Source organism: Macrotis lagotis, chromosome 1 (genome assembly GCF_037893015.1).
Source record: "Macrotis lagotis isolate mMagLag1 chromosome 1, bilby.v1.9.chrom.fasta, whole genome shotgun sequence".
NCBI lineage: Eukaryota > Metazoa > Chordata > Mammalia > Peramelemorphia > Peramelidae > Macrotis > Macrotis lagotis.
Window position 1 is genome coordinate 821,175,942 of NC_133658.1, and position 6,783 is coordinate 821,182,724.

The following is a 6,783-nucleotide window of genomic DNA, read 5'->3' on the forward strand; positions in this document are numbered from 1 at the left end:
TTTGCCTTGCAAAAACCTAAAAAAAAAAAAGAAGCTAAATTCTCTTGTACCTAGAATAGATTATATTTGCTCCTGCCAGACTCAGAGTGAGGACTGGGGAGGAATTGAAAAGGGGGAAGAGAGAACAGGTTAGAGAAATATCTCACATTTAACTAACATTAAAATTTTTTTCTTTTTTTATATCTATTATTTTATTATTTATAATATCACCATAAAGACTGGAACAAGATTCTTGCCTCCGAGTGTTAAGGAAAGATTTTTAGCAACATTGAATAGATGAAGAAAGCCACAGTGGGGGTAGAAAAAAAAGTTCTCAAACTCTTCCTAAGCGCTTACTTCAGGAAAACTGCTACAGCCCTACCTTGTGGAAGGTGGGGAACCATGAAGCCCTGCTCCCAGCGCCAGGTCCGAGCGGTTTGGGGGACACCAAGACCAAGGGTTTTTTTTACTTATTTTAGTCTCCAAATTCCCAGACCAGATCCTTGCCAACTTTTTACTCCTGAACTCTGAATGTTCTGCTGTAACTGAACTTCTAAGAATGTTTCTTTTGTAATAATAGAGTAAAAGGCTATTCTTGAAAACACTGTACAACGTTTTCTCCTTTGACACCCCAAATCCTTACAGGTTAAATAACCAGTGACTATATGGTTTTATTCCTCCTCCAATGACATACTCCATTTCCCAACTAATTCAGAAGCTGGCAGGCAACTTTTCTGGACTTGTTTTTGCAAGGCAATCTTTTGCATTTGAACTCAGGTCCTCCTGACTCCAGGATGGATGCTCTAACCATTGCTATACCTAGCCACCTAGTGTCAGATAAATTTGAAAGAAGCCTGAGTTAGGGACTCTTAAAAATGTGCAGGGAGGGAGTTAGATTTGACCTAGAATCTGTCATGGCAGCCACACTGGGGTAGGAAAGGTCAGGGGAGGGAATCCCAAACAAAACGATATGCTTTGGGGTTGCTTCACTACAAACCTTGGTTGGTGTCTTCTTTCCTGTAGTGTAGCCAATTCAGGCATATCCCTTTGTAATAGATCTAGGCTAAACAAATAACCAAGCGACCTGTCTCTCCGGTAGCTGCGTGTTTCGGGGCAGCTCTGTTTGTGTCTTGAGGGATTTCCACATCACTTGATGCTTCCCCAATCGGATCTTTTTTTCAGTATAAGTTTGAGTTTGGGGAAAAGAGATGGTAAGAGAGAGAACCTACAACTGTTCTAGATGCATGGAAAAAGCATATAAATATAATAATCCACATTAATCCACCATTGCAGCCCAGGAGCACCATCCATCCATGATTTGCCTAGATCGTTGGCTTCCTTCCCCTTTGTGGCAGTTCTGCTGTCTTGTGACCTTGGGCAAGTCACTAGACCTAACGGACCCATCTCCAGAGAGGCAAATGAAAGGAGTGGAGCAGACCATCTTCCAGCCCTGAGAAGCCATGCCCTTACGGTCCCTGTCGCTTATTTCTCATTCAGGACTAGATAACCCCTATCCTGGGGCTGCCGCTGCCCTCCCCCTCATCCGCCCTTGGAAGAGCCCATGCGTGCCCACCTTGACCTCTTGAACAAAGCTCTGTCTTCAGGACCAGGCTAGGGCCCTACCTTGCGGGGCCGGGGAACTGGAGAAGCCCCGCTCGCAGCGCCAGGTCCGAGCGGCCTGGGGGGTGGACAGACGGCAAGAAGGAAGAACTCGGAGGCTGGAAAGGCAGAAGCCTAGCGGAGGCGCAGGGAGGGCGGAGCTGCGGCGATCCTCTCCCCCGCAGCAGCGGAACTAACAGCCTCGGGGCACCCTCTGCTCCCCAACCTCTGACAGTGTTTACTGGCAAAGGAGCTTCCGTGCTCCACCGCCACCTCGGCCAAGCAGTGCAGGCCGAGTCCAGACTCCTATGTGCTCTGGGTGGAGCGGCTCGATGCGGCCAGGTAAGGGGCGGCGCCGCAGGTGAGGGACTGCGCCCTCTGCTCCATTACGCTAAGATCTAACAGACTGCACTGTGGGCACTTAAACGTTTCCGCGGGAGCAGGCAAGCAAATTCGAGCCTGGGATGCAATACCCACATGAAGATGATTATTACACCAGCTGAAGAGATTCTGAGCAAGGTGTTTTTAAAGGAGTTTTAAAGCACACGGTGATACGCTGAAAGAAGAATAACCGTTCCTAGCTAATAGGGGAGAAATTTATTTTTGCTCTGCCCTTTACAGACCCCACTTCAATAGAGAACTCCAGATGGAGGCTGAGCAGGCATTAATTCCGTCCTTCTTCACCTCCACTCCTTCTTGGTCTTCCTGGCATCCATAACTCATACAGACTCCCTCTCAGCATGTAATAATCATGAGATTATCAATAACATGGATTATCGATTTGGCTAGCAATATAAAAAAAGGGGGGGTTGGATTGATAAAGTACTTCATATAAATAATCCTGAGAAATTGTCTCTGAGCTTCCTTCCTCCTCTTTAAAATTCTGGGAGTTTTACCTCTTAGCGATCATTTCCAGGTGTAAGGATAGGATTACTCTAGGCTCCTGAGCATCCCTCTGTTTACTCCTATGCCTAATAGAAAGGGGAGGTTGTTTGATGCAGATCAGCAGGTCATTTTTCATTCATTCATTCATTCAATAGGCATTTAATAAGCATCTACACCATGGAAGAGGGGCAAAAAGGAAAATATTTTCTGCCCTCAAGGACCTAACACTATAAATCTTATTTTTAACTGCATTTTTTTTTTTATGATAAGGCACCAACATGGCAGAGTAGACTAATTCACAGAGTCTGTATTAGGATGACTTTTTTGTTTTGTATCTGACATACTGGTCATGAGATAAGTCATTTAAACTCTACTTCAGATAATTTTAGGATAATAAATTGCTGGTCTCCACTCAATGATGAAGTTTATCCCAGGTTCCAATCCAACAGTTCAGTGCTTAATAATAGTAATTGACTTAATAATTGCTTGTGGATTATTGGAATAAATTATTTCATTTAGTACTCCATCACATCCTGATAAAGAAAAGTGAGCAGACAATATTATTCCATTTTTTACAGATTAGAAAATTGAGTTTTAGTTATAAAGTGAGCGACTCAGGGATACACAGCTATGTAGATTTGAAACCCAAATCTACCTTATATCTAACTTACATGCTCTTTCCAGGACACACAATGTTTGCAAGTTGAGTAGAAATTCAGTGGTTTCCTAGTCTTTGGACTGAATAGTTTCTTTTTAGTTAATTTGATTAAATTGCACATGACCCAATATTTTTCTCTTATGAAAATAGATTTTGAATCTCATGAAAATACACTGTAGTCCAAATCCTTAACCTCTCTGGCATTCCCCAAAGCTGCAAAAAATATTTGACCACCAAAACTGGATGATCAGGAATCCATAGAAGTCTTTAATGTAGAGAATGAGAGTCATTGAGGTAGAAAAGAAATTTTAAGGGAAGTTATTAAATGAAAGAATATTTATGAACATACTGCAATATTTCCAGGATTTGAAGCAGTTCTTAACTTTCATGAGCACTTTGGTAGTCTGAAATATTTAAACTCTTTCTGAAAATAATATTTTTTAAATTGATAAAATACATTGGATTGAGATTACATTGAGATATAGTTTATAGAACAATAGCAATAATTTCAAGTATACCAAGTAAAGGACCTCCAATAAGGGCAGATTGTTCCTGTCAACCTTTGGTTCATTATCCCTTGAAAAAAAACCTTCTTAATTTCTATAAAAGTTCTTTTTAAGTGGAGGTTATGGATCAAGGTCACCAAAATCTTTGATATTAAAAGGCACCACAGAAGTAATAGCATTGTCAAATAACTTACCACTTCAGTCCAGAATGGCTTACGTCCAAATGCCTATTAAATACAGAGGGAGCTCCATTGTGATCGGAGCAAGTTCTGGAGAGGAATAAAAGTCAAAGACCTGCCAGACCAGACCCCATGCCAATTTCACAAAAAGCGAGTCTGTAAATGAAAATGTGTAAGTTGGAAGCAGAGCTGTGACCTACTGGCGAACTTGGATGACAGTCAGCAACTGGGAAATCAATATGCAAAAAAATGGGAAGGAAGTGAGCAGTTAGCAAGCAAGCCTAGAGGAAAGCACAGAAGGAGGGTTCCGGGGTTGTTAACTAGCACCAGAGAGGAATAATCACAATGCCTGACTGTAGCTGAGCAAGAAGCCAGGGTGTGGCCAGAAAGAGGGGAAGAACATTAGCATTGATGTCACTGAAAATAGCAAAGTTTCATTTGGCTTTTGACCTAATTTAGCCTTTCTTTCTGCCTGTCCATGATGATGATGATAATGATGTCAAAGAAAGTCAGGACATCAGGGAGGTGATGCCATGACATGCAAGTGAATTGGATTTGAGTGAAGGTGTGCTATGCTAAGTCACAAGCCTCACTTTCTCCTCCAGAGTCATCTGTGTTCAGGGGTCAGATATGAATCAGGACGATTGGAGGTGACCCTAAAATGGCAGGCAATCAGGTTAAATCTCTTTCTTGCCCAAAGGTTACAAAGCAAGTGGGTGTCAAGTGTCTGTGGCTAGTTTAAACTCAGGTCCTCCTGAATGCAGGGCTGGGTACTCTAACCACCTAGCTGCCCATGACTTTCTGAGTGTCAAAACATTAGGTTCAAATCATAGCTCTACCAGATAGGTGGCACAGTGGTCTGACTTTCTCGAATGCCTCTCTGATCAAGATGGTAATTACTGTAAACCCTGAATGGAATCAATCTTTCTGGTGACAGGTCAAAAGGCAGTTTGGTTGGGGAGGAGGGCAGGGGATTCTCCATTTGAATAGCCTCACTATCCCATAAGTAATCAAAACTCTCCTTACTCTGCTGCATTTTAGAATGGCTAAAAAGTGATGCACCTATAGGGCTAAGGAGTTCAGCTAGGGAAACAATACTGCAGTGGAAGGAGCCTAAGTTAAAAGCTGTAGGATCAAACCTTGCTTTATTAAGGTGAGTACCTGTCTCTGGTTTGCCCAATTTATTCATCTGAAAAGCAAGACAATAAAGCTAGATGATCTCCTAAATTGCATGATTCTTTTCCTGGCTTTGTCCCTAGGAACACAATCTCTCAAGGCCTCAGTTTCCTCCATTATAGTTTTTTTTTGGGGGGGGGGGTGGTTTGCAAGGCATTAGGGTTAAGTGGCTTGCCCACAGCCACATAGCTAGGTAATTGTTAAGTGGCTGAAGTCAGATTTGAACTTGGGTACTCCTGACTCCAGGACCCGTACTCTATCCACTGTGCCACCAAGCAGCTCCCAGTTTCCTCAATTATAAATAAAGGGAAGTAGGCAAAATAATCTCTAAAAGGTCCATTTAGCCTCTCTGTTAGCATCCAAAATACTGTAGTAGAAGATTTTCATTGTAGGCATACTTCATGGATTTTGTAGACACAAAAAGAGTTTATGGAGCCCAGAGATAATCTTATTACATTCTAGTCCGCTAAGAATGACTAACTGGGTGTTCTCCCTGCAAACACAATTGCTAGAATTAATCTTTTTTAGCAGAGAAAGATAAGATAAGACAAAAGCTGCTTATCTGATATAAAAAGTGAGCCTTGCTAATCATTCTCATCCTTCTCATCCATAAGTTGGTTCTGACTGATCATCTCTAGCCTTAGTAAGCTACTTAAGTCTGAGATTATTCCTGTTCTGTGCCTTTTTTTTAATGATGAAGCATATCTCATGACATTTTAGCTTTCATATAGGAAAAGACTCATGCCTCAGAGTTGGTGTGTAGGAGTTTGTAGGGATGCACCATTGTTTGTAATGAAAGCTTCAAGCTAGCTTCAGCTTGGGGTCATAGCTTTGATCCATGAATAGAGACTAAATATCACTTTACTAATGCAGGGTGAAACAGTGACAATATTGCCTCCAAAGACAAGCAGTCCATTAGCTTCCTCTTGAGAAACTCCTTCAAAATTCTGATTAAAACAAAAATTTCACTGTACACATGAAGAGAAGCTAACAGTGGAAAAAAGTGGAGACAAATAGTATGAAGAGGCTGTGGAAGATGGTGGAATAAGCACTATACAGAAGGTCAAGAGACTTGAAGTCTTGGAGGCAAGCTAGGTGTTGCACTGGATCTGGGGTCAGAAAGAACTCAGTTCAGATCTAATCTCATATTTACTAGCTATGTGGTCCTGGGCAAATGACTTAATTTTTGTTTTCCTCATTTTCTCTAATTGCAAAATAAAAGTAATAACAGCACTTACTTTGTAAGTTTGATTTGAGGATAAAATGAGATAATATTTGTAAAGCATCTGGCACATATGAAAATGTTAGTTATTATTATTATTATTAATTTTGTAGAAGAGGAAAATAACCCCCCCAATTTTTTCAAATAAGCATTGACAGATAGAACCTAGAAAGGAAAAAAAAAGACAAAGAAAGAAATAAATTGAAATATATTCAGTGACCCAAATATATACCATCAATAGAACAGATTCTTCTGAAACTTTAAAATAATGTTACTGGAATGGTCATTAAGAAATGATAAATCTCAAAATCCTCAAAATAACAGTCTGTGGTATAAGCCACTAAATGTACTGATTCTTTTTTAAAGTGAAAAACTTAACAACTATCAAACTAAGTATTTAAATATTTAAGTATTAAATATTTAAAATATAAATGACTATAATAAATATTTATATTTTCAAACAAGAAGGCAGCGGCAACAAAGACTTTATGGTTATATAAAGGTGAAGAGTAGGATGGAGTGCAAATGAAGTCAGGAGACCTAGGTTCAAAGTCACAGCTTGGCTCCTAGGGAAGCTAG

At 40.6% G+C, this 6,783-nt stretch overlaps 1 protein-coding gene across 7 annotated transcripts in view; it reads right to left on the reverse strand.

Annotated features, from left to right (window-relative positions):
- RUBCNL (rubicon like autophagy enhancer) overlaps nt 1-4,121 on the reverse strand; it is a 47,025-nt gene extending 42,904 nt beyond the window's left edge. For 5 of the 7 annotated variants that reach the window (XM_074217099.1, XM_074217101.1, XM_074217095.1 and 2 more), the window contains exon 1: nt 1,553-3,815. The gene's annotated coding sequence lies outside the window, so the exon portion shown is untranslated. The other 2 variants (XM_074217096.1, XM_074217098.1) reach the window with 2 other exon arrangements.
- Nucleotides 4,122-6,783: the final 2,662 nt, after the last annotated feature.